This window comes from Equus asinus, chromosome 6 (assembly GCF_041296235.1).
Source record: "Equus asinus isolate D_3611 breed Donkey chromosome 6, EquAss-T2T_v2, whole genome shotgun sequence".
Lineage (NCBI taxonomy): Eukaryota > Metazoa > Chordata > Mammalia > Perissodactyla > Equidae > Equus > Equus asinus.
In genome coordinates, this window is record NC_091795.1 from 81,859,260 (window position 1) to 81,871,648 (window position 12,389).

The 12,389-nt window shown below is 59.3% G+C and overlaps 1 protein-coding gene across 4 annotated transcripts in view; it reads left to right on the forward strand.

Annotated features, from left to right (window-relative positions):
• Positions 1 to 12,389, forward strand: part of DNMT3A (DNA methyltransferase 3 alpha) — a 129,402-nt gene that overhangs the window by 341 nt on the left and 116,672 nt on the right. The window contains exon 1 of one of the 4 annotated variants that reach the window (XM_044772070.2): positions 293 to 399. The exons of the other annotated variants lie outside the window; for them this stretch is intronic. The gene's annotated coding sequence lies outside the window, so the exon portion shown is untranslated. Of the gene's footprint in view, positions 1 to 292; positions 400 to 12,389 lie in introns of those variants that run through there. 4 annotated transcript variants of the gene reach the window in all.

The following is a 12,389-nucleotide window of genomic DNA, read 5'->3' on the forward strand; positions in this document are numbered from 1 at the left end:
CGCTAGGACCGGCCGCGCGCCCAGGCCGCTCCCGCCGCGGCGCCCCGGGGCCCCCCAGTCGGCGCTGCCTCCCGGGCCGGCTCCGCAGCGCCGGGGCCGGGGCCAGCGCGGCCGCGGGGGGCGAGCAGCGGGCGGAGGCCTGGGCCCGCGGGCGGCCGGAGGGAGGGAAGGAGGAAGGCGGAGAGAAGGGGTGGGAGGGGGGGACCCGGCGGAGGAGGCGGAGAGAGGGAGCGCGACAGCGAGCGGAGGGAGGGAGCGAGCGAGCGAGGCAGGCAGGCGGGCCGGGAGGGAGGGAGGGCGCGCGGGCGGCGGCGGCGGCGAGAGCAGAGGACGAGCCGGGACGCGGCGCCGCGGCACTAGGGCGCGCAGCCGGGCCGGCCCGACCCGACCGGCCACACGGTAATGAGCGCCGCTGCTGGCGGCCCGGGAGGCCGGCCCGGAGGCTGGCGCGGAGGAGGGGAGGCCGGGCGGGGGGCACGGCGGCGGGCAGTGCCCGGCGCGGGGCACGCTCCTGGACCCCTGCAACTCGGCGCCGGGCGCTCGCGGGGCCAGGGCTGCGGGCAGGGGCGGCAGGCCGGGCTGGCCTGGGCGGCGCGGGGGATTTGAGGGTTTGTTTATGTCCCCGCGGGCTCGGCAGGCGCCCCCTCCCGTCCCGCCCGCTCCCGGCGCGGAGCCCCCTCCCCGCCCCCGCCCGGCTCCGGGCTCAAGTTCAAGTCTATACAATGCCGCTGGGGGCCCCCTCCACCGCCGGCCGCCGCCGCGGTGCCCGGCTCGGCGCTGCCGCAGGGGCCCGGGCCTGGCCGCCCCCGCCTTCCGGGCCCTGCCCCCGCCCCGGGGCCCCGCCTGGGGCCTGCGGCCGGGGCGCTGGAGGGCGCGGACCCCGACCCGGAATAATCGGCCCCCGCGGCGGCCCGCAGGGAGCGGGGGAGGGGGGCGGGGGCCGGGCCCCGCGCAGGCTCCGCGGCGGCGGCAGAAAATGGCAGCCTGGCACGACCCGGCCCCCCGCCCCTCCCCCCGGCTCCCGGCTCTCCTCGGCCCGGCGGGGCGGGGGACCCGGGAGGCCCCCGGGGGCGGGCCAAGGGGTGATCTGGGGGCCGGGCCGGGGAGCGCTGCGTAGCGATCCTCCTCCGGCCACCTGTGGCTGGGGGTGCGGGGTGCCAGTGGATCTGGGAGGGGCGGCGGAGGTGGGGAGAGTGCCACTTGGGGGGCACACCTCCGCGCGGAGGGCCAGGCGGCGCGCGGGGGGGACGTCGTGCCTGGCTCTTCCCTGCCCCCGCCGCGGGCCGTGGGAGCCGGGGCGGCGGCGGCGGTGGCGGCGGCGCCGCAGTGTGGGGGCGGGGCGGGGGCGGGCGAAGATCCCGGGCCCGGGCCGCGGGGGCCGGAAAACGCGGGGGTGAGAGCGGCGGGGCCGGGCCCGGGCCGGGAGCGGTGCGGGTGGGGGCACCCGGGGTCGCCCCCTGCAGCAGCACGCCCCCCCGCACACACTCACACGCACGCGGACACACTCACGCACACGCACCCCCGCTGGGCCGGTGCAGACGTGTCCTTGAAAGCTTCGCATCTGTACAGTGAAGGACGAGGCCTCGCCAAGGCTGCGAATCGGGGTCTTCGGCCCCGCGTCCCCGCGCCCCGGGAGACCCCGAGCTTCGGAGCCGCAGGCGGCCGCAGTCCGTGTCCCGCCCTCACCCCGGCTCCCCTCCCCCAGCTGCCCTGTCCTCCCTCCCTCTCGGCGCGGACCGAGCTGGCGTGGGTCCAGGGCCCGCCCCCGGCCTCCCCCAGCCCCTCGTCGCTGGGGCCCGCGGCCCTCGGGCTGCCAAACTGCATTTCGCTTTTCTGGAGCCTCCCTTCTTGGGGGCACCCACTCCCTTCCCTCCACGCCTCTGTTATTTCCCCCTTCTCTCTCCATCCTCCTCTCTCTCTACGGCAAAGCCAGCTGAGTAGGTGTTGGCGCCCTGGGCGCGGAGTGGGGGGCTCGCTGGTTCTCAGGGGCTCTCTTGCCCAGCTCCCGAGGGGAGCCCCCTGCGGCTGCACCTTGACCCAAGATGGCGTCCTGCACCCAGCTGGGCAGCTCCGGCCTGCGTCAGGCGGGGAGGAAGGGCCCGGGCCCCAGAGCCACACTACTCGCCCCCTCCCAAACCAGAGGGACAGGAGCCTACGGGGAGAATCGTCCTCGCCCTGTGACCCAGCGTGCCCCTCACTGCCGTGCCCAGAGACTGCCATCAGCATCCCTGGGGGACTGTTCCGTCTTCATGTTTCACCCTGGGCTGCCAGCGGCTGAACCGGCCTCCTGGGCTGGCGGGCTGCGAAGGGATCCTGGGATCAGGTGCTGCTCCGCTGTGCCTCCTCCCTCCCAGGCAGATGTGACAGCTGCAGCCAGGCAAGCTCTTCTCTTTAGGCGTTGCTGGAGTGTTAGGACTGGCCTGTGGGATTTGGGGAGCCCAGCTGTCAGGCGGACCCTCTCGGGTTGTCTTCTCTGCTGGCGGGGATGTCTCCTGGTGCTTTCCTGAGCTGCCTGTGTTCCAGGCTGGGGTTGTCGGGAGTTCCTACTAGTTTTCTGGGACAAGGTGGTCCTCTTCTGCCTCCAGGTCCCATTGAGGCCCTGGTTAGGCTGTTTGACAGGCAACTTTGTGAAAGTGTGAGTCTGCGTGTGTGTACATGTGTACACATCTGCTACACACAGGCAGGAGCCCAAGGCAAACTTGCGCAGCGGGTCTGGCACCTGCCTGCCTCCCTTCCGGGGCTCGCGTCTTGGTGCCCTGGCTCCCTCTCTAGCCTCCTGTCCAGCTCCTGGGTGCATGTCTTCAGCTACTCATCAAATGCTCAGCTCGCGGCTCAGGCTGACCAAGGCTCTCCTTGTTCTTCCCAGTCACGTGGGCCTGCACCAGGAGGCCGACCTTAGAAAAGGTGAATTCCTTCTAGACCGGTGGAGTGATGGGTTCACAGTGCGAGGGCTGCCCTCGAGATCTGGAGAAGCGTAGGGGAGGATGACCGGGGCCATCTGTCAGGGTGTCTGCGGACAGGATTCCTCTGTCGGGTGGGGGTTGGCCTGCAGCTTGAAGGTCCATTCCAACTTTTAAATTCTATGGCTCTGATTCTAGCGGTGGAATTTCAGACCCAGGAATGGGGGCGGGGTGGTCTGGTTTTCGCCACACAGCGGTAATCAGGAAGGTCTCTGAGGAGAGGAGGTCTGAGAGAGGGCAAGGCCTCCCGGGGGATGGGCCTTTGCAAGGAGAAGGTGGTGTGTGTGTAGGGGGGTGTCTTGCAGGAGACAGGTTTGTCACATCTGACTCCACAGAGGCTGTAAAAGTACAGCCTCTGGTTAAGCCTGCACACCTATGTGTCCTTCTGTAGGTTGAAGTGTAAATCCATGTGTGTGCATAATTTCTGAGGTTTCCTGTGTGAGCCCAGTTCATAATAAGCTCCTGAGTGCCTTATGGATATCTTACTATCACAGTCACACAGCACTGCCATTGGTCCTCTGAAAAAGCCTGCGAGGAAAGATGGGACAAGCTATAAATTACTTGCCCAGGGTGGCCTGGCTGGGAAGAAGTGCCGCCAGGCCTGCTTTATGGGGACCTTAGACTGTCCCCTGCTACAGCTCTCCTAGGCTGCTGCTCTCTGTGTTGGTCTCTCCTTTGAGTTTGTGGTCTCCATGGGACGGGGACCTGGCCTTGGCTGCCTCTAGGTCCCCCGTCCGACATTGAGAGGGGCCTCCGTGGGTGTCTGCTGACTGGCGGGGGAGCTTGCTGCATATCTGCGTTTTCGGTCTCTGTCCTCTCCTTGGCGGCAGGTTTGGTGGCCGGGCCCTCTTCTGTTCGCTGCTGCTCTGCCTTTGCTGAATGGCCATCACCTCCTTCTAGGCCAGTTCCTTAGGCTCAAGCCCTCTGAAAGCCCCAAGTTCTTCCCCAGCAAGAGCCCAGACTGCGTCTGGAAGTCTTTCTGGGAACCAGATAGAAAGGGGGCTCTGAGAGCAGGCTTGCAGACTCTAATGGGTGAGTTAGAAACAGACCACCCTCCCCATCCTTGGGCCTGAAATGTTACAATTAGAATCCAAGCCTTAGAGTTAGGGTTGAAAGAGAACTTTAAGCTCTGAGAACACTTGGTGCTGGGTTGGGGGCTGTTGGGGTGTGGCGCCAGGCCCTGTTTCTTCCAGAGTTGGAAGTGCTGCCCAGAGCCTGAGGCCAGAGGGCCAGTTGTGTGCCTGTCACATGCTTCTCTCCCGCGGCACTTCCCGCTGCTTTCTGCTTGTGTGGACCTGGGGTCCCTGACCTGGTGCCTGTGTCCCCTTCCCCCGGTGCCCCACTGATAGCTAAGTGTGTCTCTGGCCTCTGGCTTGGGAACAGGCAACAGTTAGGACCAAGGCGCGGCCCCGCGGGAGTTGTTTCCACTTCCATTTTGGTATCTAATAGATAGCAGAGCCAGTCAGAAGCCCGCCTGCGCCTGAGGCCGGGCGGCTCCGTGGGCCTGTGCGTGTTGCTGCTCCTGAACAGGCCTTTAATAGTGAGCTAAAGGTGCCAGATTCCTTTCCACCCAAGTCTGGAGGGCTCCTTCTCAGTCATTTCTCTTTTTGACTTTTTACCTAAAAACCTACCAAATCTGAGATCAGCGCAGTGTCAGAGATTTGTGTGTGTCCAAGCCTGCCTCCACGTGGCTAAGTGTGTGGGCAAGACAGGGTGTGGTGCACGTGTCTCTCTGTGTATCTCTGCATACACTGTGTGCAGCCGCGTGGGGACAGATACGACTTGCTTAGACATGAGTCGTTTCGAGGCAGCCGCAGTGAGGGCACTGGAGTCAGACGGAGCGGCGTTCTGACGCTTCCCAGCCGGGGAGCTGGGACAGCTGACTTAATTGCTCTGAACCTCAGTTTCCTCCCCTGTAACGTGGAAATAAGACTAGGCCCTGCTCACAGGCTGCTGTGAGGGTTAAAGGAGATGATGCCCGTTGCTCTTAGGAGAGTGTGAGTGCCCGGCGTTGGCGAGCAGTGAGCAGTGAGCGGTTTCCTCGTTTGGGCGGCCTGTGGGGACTGGCGGTGCAGGAAGTGCTCTGAGAAGGCCTGTCCGCCTTCCTGCCTCTTTTGCAAAATCTTGGACAGATGAGGAAAGTGCTGATTCTGATTGAAAAATCTTCGGAGGTGGGAGGCTCCTCCGTGGCGTGGAGCAGTCTGTTGCAGAGTTTAACAAATCGCGTTGTCAACAGGTTGTCTCCCTCTCCGCCTTGGATCCCTCACACTGCAGTTTCAGCTCTTTATTCCCATTCTGTCCTGCTGCAGCATATTTGCTGCCATTTACCAGAGACTTACTGAGCATTTCCTGTGGGCAATGTCGTGTGCTGGCCTTTGAGGGGACGCAGAGTGAGTTTAGGATGTACCCAACTAATGAATCACCACAGACCAAGGTTGCAGGAGAGGGAGAAATAAAGTGCTCAAAGGACAGTGAGGTCACAACTTACTGAGGGGATCAGGAAAAGCTTCTTGGAGGAGGTGGCATCCGAGATGGGTCTCAGAGCACAGAGGTGGGGCTTCCAGGCCGAGAAGGGGAGGCCAGGCTGTCAGGAATGAGGCGACTAGAGGGTGGGGGAGATGCTGGGGAGGTGGAGCAGGGCTGTGGGTGTGCTGGGGCTAGGCTGAGGCCCCGCACTGATTTGGGGAGAGCGGAGAGCGGGCCCCTGTGCTCTGTAACTCCTGTGTGGCCTGTGGAGAATCGCTCTGAACTGTCCTGCTTGTGGTGGCTTTGTGGAGGGGGGAGCAGACGGAGGGATGGAAGGGAGGGAGGGGAAGGGGCCAACCGAGCTCATTTGGTATAGGATCTGGAGGATTCCTTTATATTCCGTAGACTAGAGCTTAAGAGCTCAGACTTGGAGAGAAACAGAGCAGGGTTTGAATTACACCAACCCCAGGGGGTTGTGGCCATTAAGGGGAACACCAGACAGGGTGAGGTCTGCATGCCAGTGATGGCAATCAAAAAGTGGTGTGACTGGGGGGAGGAGGGTGCCTTGCCTGGCCTCCCAGAGGTCTCCGTGTCCCCCTCTGCATCCCCTCCCTCAGGCTGAGGTGCCCCAGTATCCAGAACATTCTTGCAAGGGGATGCGAGTATCCCCCTACCCTCCCCCACACGCAGCGGAACTGAGCCCCCAACTCAGAGGGGAGGTGCCGCGGGCGGGGGGTGGTGTCCCCAGGTGTGGCTGCAGGTGCCTGGCAGCCCCCAGCAAAGCCGCCAGTGAGCAGGGCTTGCCGAGCACATCTCCCTTGCTGATCACATCACTGCCCTGTCTGGAGGACAGCGACAGGGGGAGGAGGTGTGGACGCTGGGGCTTTCCTAGCCGAATCCCAGTAGGGAGTGGAATGTTTTCTCAGCCATAGCTCAGCACTGCCCCATCCTGCTGTGGTCCCTTGTGACCCGTAAGGCTTCCAGCCTTATTTACATCTATAACCAGCTTCCTATTTTCTCTTTCCTGATGGCATGGCCCTTCTCACTGTCATCCCTATTGATCGTCCCTCTCTGTTTCTGTTTCAAATGTCAAGGTCATTTTTAATTCTGAGCCAGTTGTTAGCTGCCCTGTCTGGGTGCACAGAGGGGCCAGAGGACAGTCTCTCACAGCTGGTAACTAGAGGGCCAGAACCTGGGTGTCCTGACTCCTCGTCGAGTGCTCTTCCGTCTGTGCTACTGTAGATGGATCTGGGGGTCCGTGCAGATGTTCCAGATCTAATAGATCAGCTAGATCCCAGTGGTTCTTACTTGAAAAGGTTAAAGGATGCTTAGATGGGACATTATGGGATGGTGGTCACATCTGTGGTTTATTGAGCCATGGGTTGGATGTGGGCCGTGTCATAGTAAATGTCTGGGAACGCACGGGCTGGGCGGCTGGGGGCCCTGGGAGCACGCCTCCCCTCAGAGCTTCCCCAGAGGATCATGGGGGGGGCAGGCGAGGGCGCCCGGACCCTTGCAGGGCCGTGGGATCCTCCAGCGCTCCAGCAAGCAGAACCTGTTGGGAAGGGGCTTCTTGAAGGAATGGTCCTGTGTGATTAATTTTATAGATTCTGAAAGGATAAATCACTTTATGGACAAAGGGGAAACTATCTAGATTCCCCCAAAGCCTCTGAAATGAGGTAGTAAGCTGTCTGTTCTGAAGTGTTAGATGTCCACCATATGGTGTTGGGTTACCCAAAGGGAGCAGTGGCAGAGTGTCATCTCGTTTTGGTAAAATTCCTTTAAAATATATACAAATGTACACATTTATTGGCTTGTACAGGCACAGAAAAAGTCATTCAAGAAGGATAAACAGCAAACCTGTCAACAAAGACTTTCCTTTTTACTTTATATACTTTTAGAATCTTTGGAAAAATGTAAATGCACGTGTTACTTTTTTTTCTTCAAGATTTTATTTTTCCTTTTTCTCCCCAAAGTCCCCCGGTACATAGTTGTGTATTTTTAGTTGTGAGTCCCTCTAGTTGTGGCATGTGGGACGCTGCCTCATCGTGGCCTGATGAGCGGTGCCATGTCTGCGCCCAGGATCCGAACCGGCGAAACCCTGGGCCGCCGAAGTGGAGCGCGTGAACTTAACCACTCGGCCGCGGGGCTGGCCCCACGTGTGTTACTTTCTTAATGACAGCAAAAATAAAACCACACTTTTGAAAGCTTCTGGATAAAAACATGAAAAAAATTTGAGTCACCCTAGGACTGGAAGGATGGACTCTTTTTGTAATGGATAAGAAGCTGGCTTGGAGACCGACAGCAAAGGGTAGGGTTATTCAGGTACTTGTTTTTTCTGGAAAGGTTGCAGGGAGAAATATTGCAGACACTGAGGCCTCCCAGCTCAGGCCTGGGCTAGTAGGGATTGGGTGAGGGTGGAAAATAGGCAGCTGGCTGCACCGTGGCACATGCCAGGGGCAGTGGACCAAGTTAGCTTTATAGAAAGGTGACTTGAAACTCAGTTCTGACCCAGGATGGGAAACAAATCTTGAGAATCTTCCCAGAAGGCTTCCATCTGGCGGCTGTTGTGGCCCACATGGTGCCTAGGAACTGGAGCTATAACCAGTGCCGGGGCCCAGTAAGGAGTTCAGGTGACCCAGCCCTGGCATAGTGTGGGCAGCCACACGCAACAAGAACAAAATTCGGCTTCAAGATGCCCCACCATGGGGTGGAAGGGATGTCTGAGCAGGTGGGTTCAAGCTGTGCCCAACGGTGTAATCTGGAGGCCCATGAGCAGGTGGCAGTGACCCAGGTGACAGGGTGGAAAGGTGAGAAGGGCCAGATGGAAATTCGTTTGCCTGTTGCTTGGCAACAGTGCCCACCGCTCCCTTCCGCAGCCCCCTCCCCCACCCCCGCCATGGGTGCTGTCTTGCAGCCCGCTTCCCCCTCTGAGGCTGCCTGTTAAACAGGGCCTGAGAAAGGCTGTATGTGCTTCTGTGGCCCTGCCCCTCCCCTGGAATAAGGCAGGAAGATAAATGAAAGGACAGTAACTTGGAAGCAAGCTCAGAGCTGGTCCCTCTGGGCCCTGGGCAAAGAAGAGACCCGGGAGGCGGGCAGACCTTGACCAGCACCAGGCCCATGGCTACTCAGTTACCACAAGCCCTGACCGTCTTTGAGCCGCAGCTTTTCCCTCTGTGAGTCAGGGATAAGAATAGTATCCACATCTTGCCGGTGTTGCCTGAATCAAATGAACTATTTTATGAAAACAGCCAGCACTGCGCCCAGCACATAGTAGGTGCTCAGGAGGTAGGTGTTCCTTTCCTTTAAGTGGGTTCATGACAGGGCTGCGTGAGAGTGACTATGGGGACCAGGTGAGATGACCCCGAGAAGGCCCTGTTGCAGCGTAAGACACAACAGATGTTGCCTGTCGTTCTCATCACCCCTTAGGGGTCTCAGGGCCTCCATTTCCTCCTTTGTAAAGCCAGAATTTCGCTGGATGGTCTCTGAGCCCTCCAGCCCTGGCCGGCTGATCTATGGGCCTTTAATCTTGACATGCTTCCATCTCTTTATTGTCTGTGCCCACTGAGGACCCAGCAGGTCCCCCAAGCCTGGGGCCCTCTCCCTCCCTGCCCTCTAGTCTCTTTGGGCCCAGAGTAGGCAGTGGCCTCTCCTCTGGTTTCTGGGCTTGCTGGCAGGGCTGGCTCTGCCCCCTGGCCTGGAGGCATGGAAGGGTCTAGGCCACAACGGGGCCTGGCAGCTGGCAGGAAGCCATGGTTCCTAATGGTTTTATTACCAGCAACAATGTAGAGCTTGTTGCCATCCTCTCGCAGGCCGTGGTTCCCAGCCCAACTGGTGGTGGCCTGAGGGCCTGCCTGGTACTAGAAGCTCAGCTGGGAAGCCCAGTGGGGCCGGGCAGTTGCCCCTGCGTTTTCTTCTGTCAACACCCTCCGCACAGCCTGGACTCCGAGAGCGGGGGTTCAGCATGATGAGGTGCCTGGGCCCCAAGTTGGCAGGCCTGGCAGCTCTCGAGTTTTCTCCCTGGAGGTCCCTTGCTTCAGATCCACAAATAATGTTCATCCATTCATTTATTAAAGACCTACCATGTGCCAGACACTCACTGGCTGCAAAGATGGAGGAGATTGTGCTGGTCCACAGGGAGCCCTCAGCAGAGGTGGAGTCTGGTGAGGGTGACCATTACAGCATAGACGGGTGGAGAGAGCTCTAGCAGCATGTGCCTAGGGCATTTCAGGGGCTCAGAGAAGGGATGTCTCATTCATGAGGGAGAGAAGATCTGGAATGGCTTTCTAAAGCTTGAGCTGAGTCTCGAAGGGCGGGGAGGAGTTAGCGAGGGAGTCACGGGCATCTTCTGATCTGATGTCGCTGGAATGATGAGGAATGATGGGGTGCGAGGCTGGAGGGCTGGACCATGGAAGGCTGGGAGGTTGTCCATTCATAGGTGTTGGACTTGCAGTGACATGCCAGTATTTGTACCTGAGAATGATCATCCTGGGGCATCACGGAGGAGAAATTGGACAGGTGAGGATGGGTGCAGGGAGCCCAGGCAGAAGGCTGGCACCGAAGTCCAGGGGAGCAGCAGTGTGGGCCTGGAGGAGGGGTGCTTTGTGAGGCATTTAGGGAGCAGAGCTGCTAGGGACGGCTGAGCGACGGAGGGGGTGAGGGGAGCCAGGGGTGACCCTTTGGTTTCTGGCTCAGCCAGCTGCATGGATGGGGATGCCAACCACTGAGAGGGCACAGGTTCGGGAAGTCTGGGAGAGACCTGGGAGTGCTTCACATGGGAGGCAGGACTGGAGCTGGGACTCAAGGGGGATTGGGACTGGCCCAGGTGGAGCCTGGGCTGGGCCAGGCTTGCAGAAGGGGAAAGATCCTGTGGCACAAGGCCTGGAGGTGGGGGCCCAGGGAGGGCCAGGGTCCAGCGTGATGGATGAGAAAGGCAGGGGCACTTTGTTCCATAACTGGTAGCGGGCTCCGGAGACTTCTGAGGAGGTGACTTAACCAGACGTTCGTACCACATGCGTTGGGGATGCTGCTCTCTGGGGCCTCGGTGGGGACTTCTGCTTCTCGGGAGCTCCCCCAGAAGGTGTGCTGTAAGGCCTAGACCTTGTTCTTTGACTCCCTGGTCTCACAACCTGGCGTAAGTCCTGTCGCCCTCTGTGAATGGAATGTGAATTGCAAAGTTGACATCCACCCTCTATTCAGGGGCAGGTCTGCGAGGTAGGTGGGGGTAAGCTGGGGACGGCAGTTTTGGTAAGCAAGCAAAAAAAAAAAAAAACGGACAATAGCTGTTTCTCTAAAACAGAAATGAGTCTGTCATGTGTCACAGGAAGGGCAACGTCAAAGAATTTCTAGAAAAATGACGTGAGCCAGGTCAGCATCAGTGAGGCAAGAGGCAGCATGGCATTGTGCCCAGGCCACCAGACCCGGCACCGCCAGTGGTGTCACCACAGCCCTGCCACGTCCTTGGGCAGACCAGTTAACCTCTCTTAGCCTCAGTTTTGCCATCTGCAAAGTGGAGATGACCTTACAGACTTGTGTTTTTGTTTGTTTGTTTCAAACGCTACTCCTTGTGTTAAACCTGGATATTTTATGTCACTCATCTTCTAAAAGAATCCTTATGCAGTTGGCCTCCCAGGTGTTTGAGGATTAAAATTCAGCCATGCGTGTTCCCTGTCTGGCGCTGAGCAGGCACATGCACACGTGCACGCCCCCTCTCCCCCTCCCTCACTTGCTGGCTGCTTCTTGCCTCCTGGGAGGCGTGTCCCGCCTGTCTCCTCAGTCCCCCCAACCTTGTTCCTGGGAAGGTCCGTTTATCTTGTTCCGTTGACTCTCTCTCGTTTCCCAAACCTGGGTCCCCCAGTGTATTTGAAGAGCCTCTGCTGAGCAAAGTGGGAGTTGGGGGCAGGGGCGGTGTCCATTCCTTTTCTCTTTTTACTAAAGGGGAGGGGATCTGTGCAGAGCTGCCATGGCTGTGTGGAGAGCAGAGGGCACGGGAGGGAGGGCTCAACCCTCCAGGGCCTGGGCCGCTCTGTGTGCTGGGGAAGGGGGTGGAGGGCCCTAGTGGGGTGTGGGAGATGGCTTGGGGTGACCTTCGTCTGGACAGTGAGGCCAGCTTCCTCTGTGAGCGGGCACATGTGGTAGCCATTGGGCTGTACCGTGGCCCCCATGACACTCGGCCACACCCATGGGGAGACCTTTGAAGCATCTCTGCCTTCTGGAGGAGACTCAGGTGGGAAGATGGCTTCTCAGCAGGGGCTCCAGTGGTGGCGATGTTGGCCATGTTGGCAAGAAGGCCTGGGCCAGAGTCAGGCTGTCTCTGCCCGGATCAGGGGTGGGGGACCACTCTTGATTTGAGTGTGGAAGCCACCATTTCTCTGGTTTGTACCAACCTGCACATGTGCCGCCGTCACAGGGTGCCCTGTGGAAGCTGGGCATCCGTGGACTGAAGGTGTGGTGACGAGATCAGATGAAACATACAGCATCATTAATCTGGCATGCCCTTAATGGTATGCGTAATTGTGCTGCATGGTAATTAGGTGTAAATGGTAAGCAGTTCACATAAATGTTTTTGTAATTGGTATTAATTTTGCAGAGGCAAACTAAGTTTATGTGGTTTTTCTCTTCTTGCTCTGTTAGTTTTCTAGCACAGGCAGTTCCTAGCTCTTGGAGGAATTCTACTGCAAATGTTTGTTTTTAGGGCAATGTTTTGTATTTTCTCTCAGAACAATGTTGTGAATGGTTGTGTGGTTCCCAAGCTGGTTTCCAAATGCCTCTTTGGCCCACGTTGTAGGTGAAATGTGTGGCACATGTGCGGGGGTGGCCTCGCCCAGAACCCTCCTGCTCCAGGTTCTTGGAGCGTGGAGGGTGAGAGGACTGTGTGTGTGTGTCTGTGTCTATGAGTGTATGTATTTCTGTGTGAGTGCATCTGTCTGTGTGTCTGTGTCTATGAGTGTATGTATTTCTGTG